The 17698-nt window shown below is 35.9% G+C and overlaps 1 long non-coding RNA gene across 2 annotated transcripts; it reads right to left on the reverse strand.

The window, feature by feature from the left end:
- Positions 1–9956: 9956 nt before the first annotated feature.
- LOC150037162 (uncharacterized) lies at positions 9957–11975 on the reverse strand. 2 transcript variants are annotated; one of them, XR_016528105.1, is made up of 4 exons: positions 11520–11975; positions 11346–11418; positions 11165–11259; positions 9957–10214 (listed from the first exon to the last, which is right to left on the reverse strand). It is a non-coding gene; the product is annotated as an uncharacterized LOC150037162 (long non-coding RNA). The 2 variants fall into 2 exon arrangements; XR_016528104.1 differs by having other exon boundaries at positions 11165–11270; positions 11520–11962.
- Positions 11976–17698: the final 5723 nt, after the last annotated feature.

Raw genomic sequence — 17698 nt, forward strand, 5'->3', positions numbered from 1 at the left:
GTTGACCATGAACACGTCTTTATCTAAATTCCCATTTAGAAAAGTAGTTTTATATCCATTTGATGAATCTCGATAGTCAATACCATCTTTTTAAGTATAACCTTTGGCAATGAGTCTAGCCTTATATCGTTTGATACTGCCATTTGATAACTTGTAGAAATACAAGTTATTAAAGCTAAAATTATTAAAACAATGAGAGAAGGCGATAGTAAATAGGCAACACTACAATTGAACGAGCCAAAATAAAAGAAAAATCGCGATCGCTAACTCTCATCGCATAAAAGCAGTTAAATTGAGTTAATCTTGTATTTTTGTGCAAAAACAAGGCGATAGCGTAATCTCCTGATTTGGCGATCCAATGATACTTCAAAGACGATTGCATGATGTCCTTACATAAAGGCGGTGGCCTAATGTGATAAAACGTGATGGGAAATAAAGTCGATTGCGGTTAAATCAGAAATTCAGTTGGCGGTCGTTGAAGACCATACTGTTTTGTCTGAAAGTCTATAAATACCATTCAATGCTACCAAACCAGAGGAATGAATTCTTAAGGGGAATTAATTTTCAGATAGGTTGAGAGATTGCCGAAACAATATGAAAGAGAGACACCAACCCACACTTAACCCTTGTGAGAGCAAGAGTTACAAATTAGAAAAGAATTGGAGTGCCAAAAGCCGTGTAAACATCAGAGGAAACAAGAACACTACTTACCTGGCTTAACATTTACATCATCTATTGTTTTGTACTTGAGCATTTTGCAAGAATGGAAATTACATTTCAGTCTATGTTCACTATTTTCACGTCATACATGAGTAGCTAAATTTGTGAATGGGTTGAAAATTACTTAGCTAGCATGACTTAAGTTATGCACTTCATGCGATCATCTTGTCTTATGTATGCTTCATTCATCACTTTGAGTACTTGAGAAAGTAGTCTACAGACATGGAATCTAGGTTTGAAAGAGTCGGATTAAATCTCATAAGCAAGAGTAGAGGAGACTTAGAAATAAGTTTTATCTGCTGCATTCCCTACACATCGCATGCATCCTAGACATAGGAAATGTGTCCATATGCATTGAGAAATAAAGTGCTTAATATTTGTATATAGTATGATCGCATCACTTGTAGAATATCTTAAGAAATGTTAGCAAAACCTCTTCTCAACCCTTTATCGCATATTTGTTACAACACCTCTCTTCTATTGCTTTGCATTTAATTCCATCGCCTTAAGAAATCAAAGTCAATCACCATCCAACTTCTTAAACTTAAAATAGCAATAAGATCAGAGATAGAGTCAATCGCATATCTGTCTCAGTAATCCCTGCGTTCGACCCTGGATTTACCAGGACCCTAAGAAGACTTATACTTGGTCTTTGTTAGGAAAACTTGCATGATCATCGCATCCACATACCTTTTCATCGCATGATAAACCAAGCATCACCATTTGAGTCACGTTTGGTCTTAAAGACCTATTTACACTTGACTCTTTTACTTTCTTTAGGAAATTCTACATAGTCCCAAACCTCATTATAATGCAATGATTTTAACTCTACTTTTATGACATCTAACCATTTGACAGAGTGTTGGGCTTGCCAATACACGTATGGGCTTGTCTATTTCCCACTGAGGCCCAAAATATGAAGAAGACTAGTTCTGAAAGCTAAGTGAAACCATTGGCTTTGATTTCTGTGTGCTAAAAGCACAATTCGTATGAAGCTCAAATCTTACCTTACATGTTGAGGGTTGAGATTTAATCGATCCACTTACCTCAATCAAAATCTTTCTGAATGACTAACCTGATTTTTGTATTTGTAGATCAGTGTGAGCTCGAGAGAGAAAAGAAAGATGAGAGGGGAAATGCTGCCCGATTTCTGATGAAATCTCGAAGAAGAAGATGAAGCTTTAACAACGCATGAAGAGTAAAGAGAGGAAGAAGAAGATGAATACCAGTTTTAACGTGGTTTGTCAACAAAATGACCTACATCCACGGGGGAGCTCGAATGTTATTCAATCTTGCAGAGATCTTTAAGAATACAACAGATAAGTAGCTAGAAGTTTTTCTTTTTTCAGTACTTTGATGATTCTAGCTAGGTTTGTGTTTATAGGACTTTACAAAAAAAACAGTTATAACATAATGTAAAGTTTATTTCATACATGTTTTCTTAACAAATCTCCACCTTGAAATGAACCTTTACAAGATCCATCTCTTCTTTGCTAACCTTTCTTCTTTACCCTTTGTCTTTCATCTCAAACCTGATGATGTCCAGATATTTTTTAAGTTTGAGTTGGGTCACGGCTTTGGTCAGCATGTCAAAGGCATTGTCTAAGGTATGAATTTTCAACACCTCTATTCTTTTTCTTTCAATCTGTTCACATATAAAATGATACTTGACATCTATATGTTTTGTTCGATTATGATACTATGGATGCTTAGAAAAATGTATGGCACTTTGATTATCACAATAAATCTTTACTGTATTCTGTTTAATACTAAAATCAAGTAGTAATCCCTTAAGCCATAACCCTTCTTTAACAGCTTCTGATAGGGCAATAAATTCTGCTTCAGTGGTAGAAAAGGCTACCATTGACTGTAATGTAACCTTCCAACTAAGAACACAACTTTCATATAGGAAGACATAACCTGATAAAGACCTCTTTCTATCTAGGTCCCCTATGTAGTCTGAGTCAACATAGCCAATTAGCTTAGATTCAATATCAAAAGCCTGTTGATATAGAAATTTGGCACTCATAGTGCCCTTTAGGTACCTCATAATCTATTTTATAGCCTCCCAATGCCTCTTTCTAGGGTTAGCCATATACCTACTAACCAAACTAGTAGCATATGCAATGTCTGACCTTGTAGAAATCATAAGATACATAAGACTTCCCACAACTTGAGAGTAGGGAACTATAGACATTAGCTTTAGGTGCTCAGTATATGTTTCTTTGGGTGAATTCTCTGATGAAAGTTTGAAATGATGTGCTATTGGTGTGCAAATTGTTTTAGCCTCTGTCATATGATACTTCTTGATTAATTTCTCACAATATTGTGTCTAATCTATGCATAACTTGTGTGTTGTTTTGTCTCTTTTAATGTATATGTTAAGAATTCTGTTTGCACTTCCCATATCTTTCATTTCAAATTCTGATTTCAATAAATCTTTGACTTGTTTCAAATCTTTCATGGTAGTTTCTGATAGCAGCATATCATCTATATATAGAAGTAGATAGACGGGATTTGCATAGGTTTTGTTTATACCCATTCTTTTGTATGAATTCATTGAATCTTCTATTCCAACACCTAGGAGATTGCTTAAGTCCATAGATAAACTTCTTAAGTAGATAGTAATGATCTTTTTTTCCACTGACTATATAGCCTTTAGGTTGACACATGTAAATGGTTTCATCTAGAAAACCATGTAAGAAGGCTGTTTTACATCAAGTTATTATAGTTCTAAATCTTGTTGTGCCACTATAGGTAGAAGTAGTCTGATTGAAGTTTATTTGACTACAGGGGAAAATATCTCATTGTAGTCAACTCATTGTCTTTGAGTGAACCCGTTTGCAACCAACCTAGCCTTATACCTAGGTTCTTGAACATTAGGGATACTCTCTTTAAATTGTACACCCACTTGGATGCAATAGGTTTACTCCCTTTAGGTAAAGGTACTAGGTCCCATGTGTCATTTATCATCAGGGACTTAATCTCACCATCCATAGCTTCTATCCACTTCCTTGTTTTTGCACAACTTACTGCCTCTTCAAAAGTAGAGGGTTCTGAATCATTACCCAGTTCTGAGGCATTTAGAGCTAAGTTGATGTAGTCGTCATATCTTGAAGGTGGTACTATAGTTCTCCTTTGCCTATCTCTAGCTAAGATATAATTCCTTAGATCTGGTCCCTCTTCTTCAGTGTCAGAAAATGCTTATTCTTCTTCTTTTTCATGATGAGGCAACTTACTACTAGAATTATTAGAATTTGAACTTGACGGATCTATTGTAGGCAATAGTGAGTGCTCCACCTCAATTGTTTATGTCTTCTCTTGAGGTGTTGAATCAGTAGGGTTAGTTTTTTTGCATAAACAATTCTGTCTTTCTGAAAATAAAAGTTTTTTGCATAAACATTTTTGTCTCTTTGAAAATAACATCTCTACTTGTTACACACTACTTCTCAGTTAGATGCCACAATCTAATCCCTTCCACTCCTTTAGTGAACCTCAAAAACATACATTTAACTACTCGGGCAGTTAGTTTTCCTTTATTCTGATGCACAAAACCAATACATCTAAAAACCCTTAGATTACTTAGGTTAGATGGACGATTGGTCCACTTTTCCTCTGGAGTGAGCAAGTCTAGAGAGGCATGAGAGAATTTGTTTAGTGTATAGACTGTATAGGAGGCTGTTTCAGCCCAAAATTTCTTTGGTAGGATAGCATCTGATAAAAGACTTCTAACCCTTTCCAAATAGTTCTGTTCAGCCTCTCTGCCACCCCATTTTGTTGAGGTGTGTATCTCACAGTTCTATGTCTAATTATCCCTTGCTTTCTACAAAAAAACATTGAAATTTTATGCATAAAATTCAAGTGCATTATCTATTCTAAGGTATTTAATCTGAAAAAATAGTCTGTTTTTTCAACCATAGCCTTCCATTCTTTGAATTTCTCAAACACCATATCTTTAGTATTAAGAAAAAATATCCAGCATTTCCTAGAGTAGTCATCAATAAAAGTTAGGAAATACCTGACACCACTTAATAATTGGAAAAGTGAGAGGCCCATAGGTCTGATATGTGAGAGTCTTTTATGCCAAATTCAGTAGGCTCCTTGGTAATCACAACTAGAGTTGATTGCATCTTCTAAACTCCTTGAACTATATAGACACCATTTATTTTGATCCATTTGAAAATTGGCTTACCATTCTTCAAAACTTCACAGTAACCTTTTTTTCCTCTGTATTCACAGCCAATTAAGTCAAGCATGCCTAATGAGATCAGATTTCTCTTCAATTTAGGCACATGTCTGACATTTCTGAGTAGCTTAATTGTCCCATCTTCTAGTTTAAGTGAGACTGAGTCGATTCCAACTACTGGACATGAGTGATTGTTACCCATATATATTGAGCCTCCATCTAAATCCTTATAGGTGTTGAACCAGTCCATGTGAGGGGTCATATGAAAAGAACACCCTGAATCAAGAACTCAATCTAGGTTTTTAGCTGGTTCTTCATTTTCTGCTCTCTAATTTGAAGTGGCTAGGGAATTTAAGTAGAAGAATGAGTCTTCCATTACTGAGGCTTCTTCTGACTAAGTGGACTGACTTTTCTATTGTTGTTGATGTTTATTTTTCTATTCATTCTTCCATTTTAAAGTTTTGCAATCTTTGATTAGATGCCCAATCTTTTTGCAATACTTGCATCTAATTTTTTATTTTTCCTTGCTTTCTTCTGTGGAGATTTGTTTGCCCTTTTCTTTGTTGTAGTGCTTAGACTTGCCTTTCACAAATAACCCTTCTACACTAGGTTTTTCTTCTTTACTGGTTACGAATTCCATTTCTTTAATCCTGAGTGCTTAGATGATATCAGTAGTGACAAAATCTTTTCCATACTTTAGGGTTGTTTTTACATGTTTGTATGTGTCTGGAAGTGAGTTTAAAAGCACTAAAGCTTCATTATTTGCTCCAATGTTTTCACCTTTGAGTCTTGAATCCTGCAGTAATCTTTTTAAACTCATCAAGATTTTCTGTCAAGGTTTTGGAAGAACTCATTTTAAATGTAAAAAACCTTCCTCTCAAGAAAAGTTTTTTAGGAAAATCTTTGGTTTCAAAAAGTTCATTTAACTTTGTCCACATCTTAAATCCTGTATCTTAATCAATAATTTGTCTAAGCACACCGTCTGAAAGATTTAGGATAAGCTTTCCTAAGTAATTAGCTCCATATTTTCTCTTTCTTCTTCTGTTGCAGTGGTAGGTAGTTTTGATGGATCTTTAAGTGCTTTGTGACCTTCTACCCCAAAACAACTCTGATTTTAGCCTTCCATAAGTCGAAGTCTCCTTTCCCATCAAATTTCTCTATGTCATACTCTGTGACAACCATCTTAAGCTTTCTTTTAATGTTCTCTATGCTTCAAGATTACCTTTTCTTAATTATTGACTAATCTTTCTCTTGTTCTTGCAAGCTTTGATACCACTTTGTTGGGTTTTCCAATACACATATGGGCCTGTCTAATTCCCACTAAGGCCGAAACAATGAAGAAAACTAGTTCTAAAAGCTAAGTGAAACCACTAGCTTTGATTTCTGTGTGCTAAAGCACAATTTGTGTGAAGCTCAAATCTTGCCTTATACGTTGAAGACTGAGATTCAATCGATCCACTTACTTCAATCAAAAGCTTTTTGAATGATTGACCTGATTTTTGTATTTACAAATCAATGTAAGTTCGAGAGAGAAAAGATGGGAGGGGAAATGCTGCCCGATTTCTGATGAAATCTTGAAGAAGAAGATGAAGATTTAACAACACATGAAGATTAAAGAGAGGAAGAAGAAGATGAAAACCAGTTTTAACACGGTTCGGCAACAAAATGGCCTACATCCATGGAGGAGCTGAAGTATTATTCAATATTGTAGAGATCTTGAAGAAGAGTTTTTTCTTTTTTTTAGTGCTTTGATGATTCTAGCTAGGTTTGTATTTATAGGACTTTACAAAAGATAATTATAACAGAATGTAAAGTTTATTTCATACATGTTTTTTTAACACAGAGTTATTACATTAGTGACTTGTGAAAAATGAAACTCAATCATTATCAAGTCAAATTTCTGACTTATACAAATAAATCACATAATCAACAAAAATAGATGATCTTCTTAATTCTATTTCTTGTGGTTCCTTCATCATAATATCGTTATGTGGTGTTTGACCATTAGTTTGTTCTTCTTGTTAATTGTTGACAAAATCAACACTAACAAGAATAACAACTTGAGAAGAAATTATAACCTTAAGAATTTTCATTTCAACTTCTTGAATTTCCACTTTATGGGGTTCCAAACTCCCACCAATTTTGCCATCTTCAATGAATCTTGCATTTCCAGTTGCAACTATTCTCATATAGTGGCTAAGACAATAAAATCTATACCCCATTGATTTTTTTGGATAACTAATGGAGAATTCATTGGTTGCTCTTGAATCAAGTATTTTTTTGTGTTGGTTAAAAATTCTTACTCCCACTTGGCAACTTCAAACATACAGGTGCCTTAAACTAGGTTTCCTTCCTATATACAGTTCAAAAGATGTCTTTGGAATTGACATACTAGAAATTCTGGTTAATAAGTATTGAGCGGTTCTTAACGCGTACATCCACAAAGATTGGGCAAATGGACTAGAGCATTGTCTGTTCTCATCATATTTCTCATAATATTCACCACCTCTATCTAACCTTACAACTTTCACCTTTCTAAATTGTCTTTTAACTTCATTTATATATATCATTAGGACATCTATCATTTGAGATTTTTCATGCAACAAGTAGATATATCCGCAATGTGAAAAGTCATAAAGACAATAAAATAATTTTGTCCACCAAAAGATGGATCATCAAAAGACCCATTAATATTAGTGTGTATAATTTCAAGGAATTGTTAACTTCTAGTGGCTATTTCATTAACTATATGTTTTGTTTGTTTCCCTTAATACAATCCACTTAAATTCCAAGATTAGTGAAGTTCAAATTTGGAAAGATTTCATTTTTTACCAATAGTTTAATTCCTTGTTTAGATATGTTTTACATAGTACAAGAACCATCAAACTTAATGGTGGTTAAGGTACTCATTAGAGTTCCAGCAAGTGACTTATCAATCGACTAGGAAAATTTTCCACAAAATTTCATAAGCTCCTTAACATTTTTAGTTTTTTCATTGTGGTCTTGATATTGTTTTGTACAGTCATTTGCATAAACATTAGGCTCAATCTATTTGATCTTTCCTAAACCTTATAGAAATATCTTACCTCAACACTACTAACATTAGTAAGTGTAGTAGGTTTCCACTTAAAGTGCTAAATCAAGATATAAAATACAAAGATGGAATCAGATTTGTTCGCACTAATCAGAAAAATTGAGTGCATTAAACTTGATTATAGACATAGCTTACGAATGTAGAGAAATAGAAACAAATACTTGCAAATACAAAATAAATATGCTTTTACATTATTGCTTTGAGAAATAAATTTAAATAGGTAATGTAGATTCAGATAACATTAAGTAATCATTAGACATATATTGAAATTCTTCTTTGGAAGATACAACAATATGCAACATTGATAAATAATTGATGCTAAATTTAATATCACATAGTTGGTAATTAAAATGCTCAAATTAGATACGTTAGTTATCTTTGGATATACTAAAAATATTTAAACAAACACCTCAATTAACAACAATAAAGTTCAATATACTCATGATAATATCTTTGATGTTTCATAATATCATCTCCTTCATTAACATCACACAAACATGAGTAATTGAGTTAACTTTAATTTGATATCTATTTAACTTACTAATTTGGCTTGGATGATTAACAAATTATTCATAATATAGATATCATAATAGAATAAACATAAATAATTCATCACCTTAATTTGCAAAACATTATCAATAGAATATGGATATTTGTAATAGATAGTAGAATAAGAGAAAAAATCTAAAAATATATAACATCTTTAAAATATTTGCAAATATGGATGAGTTGACTAGTCAATTTTTGATTTTTTTTAATCTCCAATTTCGCCCTCCCTTGTCTTATCTTGTTGTACACTTTTTTTTAGTCTATTTATTTTCTTTATTTTCTTCAATTTTTGTTTCTTTCCTCCCTTTTTTCATTTTTTCATTTTATTTTCTTTCTCAGTTTTTGCTACTTCTCTCTTTTTTTTTTTTTAATTTTATTCTTTCCTTTATTCGATTTTTGCTTTTTTGCTTTATTTTTTATTTTCTTTCATTTCCTTCTTTTTCCTTTTATTTTTCTTTCCTTTATTTTTTATTTTCTTTTGTTTATTTTCTTTTTTTTTTTTAATTTCTTTTCTTTCTTCGATTTTTGCTTATTCATTTTTTTTATATATATTTTCTTTCTTCAATTCTTGCTTATCTTTTTTTTTTTTTCTTCCTTTCTCCAATTTTTGCTTCTTCCCTTATCTTTTTTTATTATTTTATTTTCTTTTCTTTCTCCGATTTTTTGCTTCTTCCCTTACTTTTTCTTTTTTTAGTTTTTCTTTCATTTATCCAGTTTTTGCTTCCTTTGTTTCTATTTAATTTTCTTTCCTTTTTTCAGTTTTTGCTTCTTCTCTTTCTCTTATTTAAAAAATTTTTCTTTCTTTTATTTGAATTTTTTCTTCTTCCCCTTTTTTTTCACAAGAATTATAAGGCCGACTTCCACATGTAGAACTTGAAAGTACTCAATTCATAAGTGACTTAACACAAACAAGCCAATCATCAAGTTTAATTATTATAATAAATAATAAATATAAATAGCAAATGAAAGTCTATTAGTGATAGCCACTAATATTTTCTATCATTGATAGCTTAATCTTTGATTATATTTTTGTAATTAATAACCACTTATAGAAATCTATCATTGATAGCCAATTTAGTGAATTTAATTAATAAAGTTGAATCTTGAACTAAAATGTAAGTGGAATGTCTAGAAGTTATCACTAATAGCATGTTTATCAATGATGGAAGCTATCATCGAAAAGAAAAGGGACTTATAAATGTTTGGGAAAGACAAGGAAGGGGCAAAAAGGTGTTCAGTGGCTATGATTGATAGAAGCTACTACTGATAGCATGTTACCAATGATAGAAGCTAATACTAATAGCATGTTGTAACGACCCGACCCCCTAGGACTTAGGTAAGGCCGTTACTAAAATAAATGCATGCAAAGAATTTAAAACGACGTCAATTTTTTGCAATAAATGCTAATTAAAACAAGAGAAGTTCAAAAGACATTTATTAAGTGCAATTGTAAAAAAAAACAATAATAGGGTACCCATAATTCGTAAAGACTATTAAAAGTATACAAAAGACATAATCCTTAATAATAAGTTTAAGATAGTAAAACTAAACATTAAGGGAAAAATATAAGGACTCTAAATGTCATGATGCAGAAGCGTAAAATCTAATCCCAGTGGCACGGTCATGAATTCTGCTGCACCATCGTTGGTGCATCTCTACCCTTACCTGAAACATCAACATAGGAAAAAATGAGCATGAAATACTCAATAAGTAACCCCACCACTGGGGTCAGGCTAGGCATCTATGTCCTCTAGATACCCACCTATGACACATAAACAAATGGAACAAACAAGAGACTGAGTCCTATCCTATTGTAGTTAAGTATGCCCACAAAACTGGTGAATCCCAAAGGAACAACAAAACTGCCGAAGGAAACACAAACTAGTGAATCCCGAAGGAAACACAAAACTGGTGAATCCCGAAGGAAACACAAAACCGATGAATCCCGAAGGAAACACAAAATTGGTGAATCCCGAAGGAAACACAAACTGGTGAATCCCGAAGGAAAAACAAAAACTGGTGAATCCCGAGGGAAACACAAAACTGGTGAGCATCTAACTAATCAATGAGGATATTCACACAGTCTCAACATTCAAAGAATCAACACCGTACAATTCTAAAACATACATGAAATCCTTGGTACCATGGCTCCATCACATACACATAATCCTCAACAACACATTATACAACATTCATGTAGACCTTACATCATAATTCTACAACATACAAGTATGCCTCACACCAGCAGATCAGACGTCGACATATGAACACATACCATCACATACTAACGATCAAGTGCTTAGGTGTGTATTTAAACAATTCAGTACTCGTGCCAGAACATACTTTGATTCAGGTCATACTATCAATTAACATGCTAACAATTTACCATAACATACACTCACCATTCTAGCATACAACTAAATCTTGGCCCGCGGGCAGTTCCAGTGGTAAGATTACTTACCTCGAAGTTAAGTTCAGATATTAATCTAAGCTAATGCTCTTCAACAAAATAAACCTTGAATTAAGTCCCCTAATACAGACATAATACTAAATTTCAGTCTTGGAACCAAGATCCAAACATACAAAATGCATCCAATGATCACCAATTAACTTACCCAAAACGAAACTTGCTCCACAAACACTCGCAAGATTTCGACTCCAAAATCTCCTCTTAGCAGATTTTAAAACTCAATGGATGACGACTTGGAACCTTCAAGAATACTTAAAATTAAACCATCCTTTAGTCCAATAATCAATGGGTACCCAACAACCAACAACAAGGATCATAACGCTTACCAAACTACTTGTCGAACGAACTTGATTCCGCTGGGCAACACATTGCGCACTCTGAAGTACCCCAGTCTTGGATCTAAATCCCAAATATAATTGGTATCAACAAAAAGGAAAATCTACAATTTTAATGGGCAACCCAAAACCTTCAAAACTCAACTGACCTCACCCAAAACTTACCAATATTCGCCGAAATTTGACGAACGATAGTGAAGGAGGCGACTGGGCTCAGACAGCGGGCTGGATGAGTGGCGAACGAAGCTGCGTTTCTGGTCGCGCGAGTCCGCAGCTGGAGCGAACGTGAGACGGCGGCTGAAGCGGCGAACGAGGCTGGATTTCTGGTCGTGCAAGTCTGCAGCTGAATCGAATGTGAGACGACGGCGGACGCGTGGATCCGGAGGGCAGGGCTGAGCTCTGCAACGATGCAGCAGAATCAGGTTGGGTTGGCGGTGGTAGAGACGACTCGGACTGACGTCAGCGGAACACTGGTGGCTGGAGGCGGCGAACAAAGCTGCGTCGATGGCGACTGGAGAAATGAAAATAAAGGGGGCGGCTAGGGCTTTTGAGTGGCTAAAGGAAGAAGAAGAGAAGAGTTGTTTTTATAAATAATAATAAAAAAAAAAAACAATAATTTATAAGGAAATACAATAAACCTTTTATTTTATTCTTTTCCTTATTCTACTATATTTCATTTACTACCTTTCCTTCCCAAAAAGAAATTTATTCCTGTCATAAATTTTCAAATTGAACAATTTCCAAGGTTAAAAAAAAATAAATTCCTGCACTAACACTGGAAATCCAAAATTCCAAAAATGCCCTACAATAATAAAATATTAAAATTACATTAATACTAAAAAATACAGGGTGTTACATTCTTCTCTCCTCAAAGAACTTTCGTCCCCAAAAGTTCATTCCTGAAAAAGCTCCGGGTATTGAGCCTTCATCTCATCCTCTCGCTCCCATGTAGCCTCATTGAACTAGTGATTCTGCCACAGAACTTTCACAAAAGCAATTTCCCTGCGGCACAATATCTTTACTTCTTGGGCGAGGATCTCTACAGGCTTCTCTTCGTAGCTCAAGTTGTCGTTCAACTACAAGGACTCGAAGTCAACTACATGAGATGGGTCTTTCATATATTGCCTTAGAATCGAAACATGGAAGATATTATGAACTAAAGATAACGCTAGGGCAAGGCCAAACGGTAAGCTACAGGGCCAACTCATTCCAGAACCTCGAAAGGTCCAATGAATCTCGGACTCAACTTTCCTTTCCTGTCAAACCTCAGAATACCTTTCATGGGTGCCACCTTTAGGAACACTTTCACCCCAGTCTCAAATTCCAGGTCCTTACGTCTTACATCGATATAGCTCTTCTGTTTGCTCTGGGCTGTCTGCATACGAGCCCTAATCTTCTGTATGGCCTCATTTGTGGTCTGCACCAATTCAGGTCCTAATAATCTCCTCTCTCCTACCTTATCCCAACACACAGGGGACCTGCAACTCTTTCCATATAGGGCCTCAAAGGGTGACATCCCAATAGTGGACTAGTAGCCGTTATTGTACGCAAACTCCATTAAGTGCAAGTGAGCATCCCAGCTTTCTGAAAACTCTATGGCACAGGCATGTAATATGTCTTCCAGTATCTGATTCAATCTTTCTGTCTGCCCATCAGTCTAGGGGTGGAACGCTGTACTGAAGTTTAATCGGGTCCCCAAAGCCGCCTGGAGACTCTTCCAAAAGTTAGACGTGAAACGAGGGTCTCTGTCCGACACAATGGACACGGATACTCCATGCAATCTTACCACTTCCTTCATGTATATCTGTGCCCACTTATTCACTAAAAATGTGGACTTTCCAGGTATGAAATGTGCTAGCTTCGTAAGTCTGTCTACAATAACCAATATCACAGTGAAACCTTTAACTGTCCGAGGCAACCCCACGATGAAATCCATAGACACATGCTCCCATTTCCATTATGGTACATTTAATGGTTGTAACAAGCCTGCTAGCCTCTGCCTCAGGGCTTTCACCTACTGGCACACCAAACACTTACTGACGAACTCCGCAACCTCTCTTTTCATATCATTCCACTAATAGTAACGTTTCAGATCCTGGTACATCTTGATGCTGCCGGGGTGGACCGAGAATAGGGAACTATGAGCCTCTGACAACAGCTCATCCTTAATGTCACTAACCGCCGGCACGCACAGACGCCCCTGATAAAGGAGACCACCTTCTGTTGATATTAAGAATTCGCTATCCTGGCCTGACTCCACTCTACGAACCCTCTCCTCCAAATAAGGGTCATCTCGCTGCGCATCAATAATCTTCTGCCTTAGGCTTGGTTGCACTGACAACTATGCTAACTGTGCCATGACCTCCCCCACGACTACTGCAATCTCTGCCCTCTCCAGTTCCCTGCATAGGTGAGTCTGTCCGGTAAGGAGAGCTGCGGAATGGGCCACATTTCTGCTTAAAGCATCTGCCACTACGTTTGCTTTCCCCGGGTGGTACAAAATTTCACAGTCATAATCCTTTACTAGTTCCAACCACCTTCTTTGCCTCATGTTTAACTCCTTCTGTGTGAAAAAGTACTTCAAACTCTTGTGGTCGGTGAAGATCTGTATCTTTTCTCCATACAAGGAAAATCCACAATTTTAATGGGCAACCCAAAACCTTCAAAACTCAACTGACCTCACCTAAAACTTATCAACATTCGCCGAAATTTGATGAACGACAGTGGAGGAAGGCGGCTGGGCTCGGACAGCGGGCTGGACGAGCGGCGAATGAAGTTGCGTTTCTGGTCTGATCCTGATCATTTATGTGGAGACATGCAAGCGGGGGTGTTACATTTCCGTCAACTTAAGAACCCTAGCCTAGCCAGAACCCACCTTAGACAAAAGGTCCCTTATAGATAGGTTTACAACAAATTTAATCTTTTATTCCAACCAATTTAATCCTATAAAACCGATTTTAAAAGATTAATCTAGTTTACTAAAATTTTTAGAACCATTTAAACTTAGGTCTATCTCAGTCCAATTTTTAAACCCTTTTTAAAAACTTGAGTTCATCGTAAGTTCGCATGCAACTTTGAATTATTGATTTTAGGTCTAATTTCCTTTATAACACTTATAAACGGAAACAACTACCAAAATGTGAAGCTAACACATGCAAGGCATTCATAACGTTTATAAACGGCCTAAGTGTCATGCTCAATGCATTGTCCATTAATTGTTACTTCTTTTATATAACACTTATACAAAACCACAATGAAACAAGCAAGACATGCTTCCATTCACCTCTTAGACTATAACATTTATAATAAAAGGATGATGCATGATAATGCTCAATGCATGCAAAATATAACTCTTATATTTCATGATGCATGCGCATGCTCTCAAGTAATTTCTTCATGCAATATTATAACATTTATAATACATGATGCATGAGTAATTGCACAACCTGAGGTGGGTTTTTAACTATATGACAAACACTTTGACATATAAGAACCATACATCACATGTATAAGCAATAAAAGTTGATAAACCGGGTAAAATTGCCTTAAAACACAAAAGGGAAAGCTAACTAGTACAAAGACAAGAGTCTCTGGTTCAAACAAGCGAACCGGGTCTTGAACCGCTCGGTAAAGCATCGCTTCTTCAACTATCCATCGTGTACTAAGCACCCCGTGATCGTCTACACGATAAAACAAACCCTTCGTTCTATCGCTTACCAGCGCTCCCAGAGTTAAATGATCGTTTAGCATTACTATACGATCATCTAGAAAAATCCAAACGATCGTTTAGCCATTACAACACGATCATGTACCTTTACTAAGCGATGAAGCCTGAAGTACACGATCGATTAGCGCACTCCGCACGACGCCCACCTTCCGTGATCGTCTAAGCGACTACGATGCCGCAAAGCACCATCGCCTAAGCGATCTCTTTGTTAGCATCTCCATATCGCATACGTGCGATCGCATAAGTAGTAAATAAGCGATGAAGCTTGCTAACTACACGATCGTCTAGTACGCGTCTTCTACTAAATGACAAGCATCGCATGCTCCCACTACGATTGCCTACCTCCAGCGCCTACGTGATCGCGAAACCAACGCTACACGATATGGTAAACGATTTACCCCATCGCTTAGCATTAGCTAAACGATCATTTAGAAAATACTACACAATCATCCAGAAAAAATATCTAAACAATCGCTTAGTTAAATCCCAATGATCGTTTACCTGAGGCTACACGACCCGATCAATGCTTGATCTTCTTATTCGTTGAGAACCGCATCGCCATGCGCCGAAGCTTCATCACGAACGACTTGACGAACTCGAACTTTTCGAATTACAGACTCGATTGCAAAGTTAATTTCGCCCAAAAAACGCAGCGGCCTTTACAATAAGATTTAACAAATAGGCAATTTAAACCTGAAACATTCATCAAAACATCCACAAATGCGATCTACTTATGCCCAAATGCATTCATCAAAACATTCATCAATTTATATCGTATAGGTCGATGCCCAATCGTTTAGATAAAACTATAGGATCGTCTAGCAAAATCTATACGATCGTTTAGATCTATCGTTTAGCTCGGTCGATTCTACACGATCATTTACCTTGGGCCAACGATCGTCTAGCAAAGCTATGCGATCCTTTAGTAAACACTACATGATCGTTTAGCTTGCATCTGCACGATCATTTACCTAACTCAGCCGTCGTTTAGTAAATCTGTATTTACTTGATGACTTCCGTGAGTTTCTTTTCGCCGGAGAGAAAAACTCAAATTCTTTTCAAACTTCTGTAAAAACTTCTTTTTCAAAATAGGAAACCGATTTCCTTTAAAACCTCACGATTATCATGATCAATAACCACCCACTACATTTGGTTATTTAAAAGAAAAAGTATTAATTATCTAATAATCAATATTATTATAAATATAAATGATAACCAACTTATCATACTATATTTATAACCTATAGTTTTAATATTTCATCTCATGAAACATATAAACCATAGTTCTTTTTTTATTCCATGGTACTTAATGTAAATCTCATTTACATCAATCCTTCACTAGATGTTTCTCATACATCATACTGATTATATCACATATAATCAAAATATCTCTTGTTAATTTTAACATTTCAAATCAACACCAAGAATTGATCCTTCAACATGAATCCAAGCTAACAAGAGGACCTCATGGACCTGTAGATCCGAAGCTCCAACCATACGTGAATAACTTACTATACTCTTTAGTCACGGGATCCACCATCCGTTAACTACCAGGCACTCCACTAAAGATCGACAACTGAACTCTCCTCAATATAGATATATGATGTGTCCATCTTAACCAATGAGCAGTGCGACAACCCTTCACAGATCGCTCGTAAGTACAGTTGGGCCAATAACCGTTATACCCTTGTAGTTACATCTGTCTTCTTAAGTACCACTGATCCCTCTAATGAACATAAATCATAGTTTTACTATGACCGAGTCTTCTCTTCCAAAGAGAAGTTGTGGCCACTATGTTCAAGCCCCGAAATCAGCCCTTAAGGGAGCAATCTCTCTACTTATCCCTGCTTCGGGAAAGAAGTGAATTCTATATTATGGATTGAGTTCCCAGCTCCCTGATCAGACAAGTCCCCAGAAAGATAGGCATGTTGAGTTGGCAATCTGGCCACTCTCACCCAGATTAATCAAAGAACCTCCCTCAAAGGCAGAAGTTCACAAAATACTCAGGATTGAGGTCGTGTCACCTATGGTCGTTTAGGTGAGATGCAAGTCTCTAGTATCAACGACGTTATATACAAAGTCTAGTCATCTCGTGGTCCAGGTCATATACAAACTCTTTGTATAGAACACCCCTGCTCCACGTCTCCACATAAATAGTCAGGATCAACCATCTGTAGTAGTTTACAACACTTGCAAACCTCTACAAAACGGGCCGTATCCGTAGTGTCACCAAGATTAGGTATCTCACCTTAATCCTTATACTACAGACCGATTTAGGTTATCACTTAAGGCATGATCCACTTGTATGTCACATATACATGCTTAAGTTCACATAAGATAGCCAAGGAGCTTTGTTTATTGGATATAAGTAAATGCCTGAATTAAATAACACTTATTTTATTCATTTAACAATGTGCATCTTTACAAAACAACGAGACTTCGGGAGAATTAGGACACCAATCCCAACAATAGCCATATTGTTTTTTAATTGCTTCTTGGAGTAGGCCACAAGTACCCCAGGATCAGCCCTAACCAAAACTTGGATTTCGATACTCATAAAATTTGAATCAAGCTGTGAATGATCATGTGTCAGTTCTAAAAACAAATATGAGTGTTC

Source organism: Benincasa hispida, chromosome 3, assembly GCF_027475165.1.
Source record: "Benincasa hispida cultivar pf3 chromosome 3, pf3_genome.v1.1, whole genome shotgun sequence".
Classification (NCBI taxonomy): domain Eukaryota; kingdom Viridiplantae; phylum Streptophyta; class Magnoliopsida; order Cucurbitales; family Cucurbitaceae; genus Benincasa; species Benincasa hispida.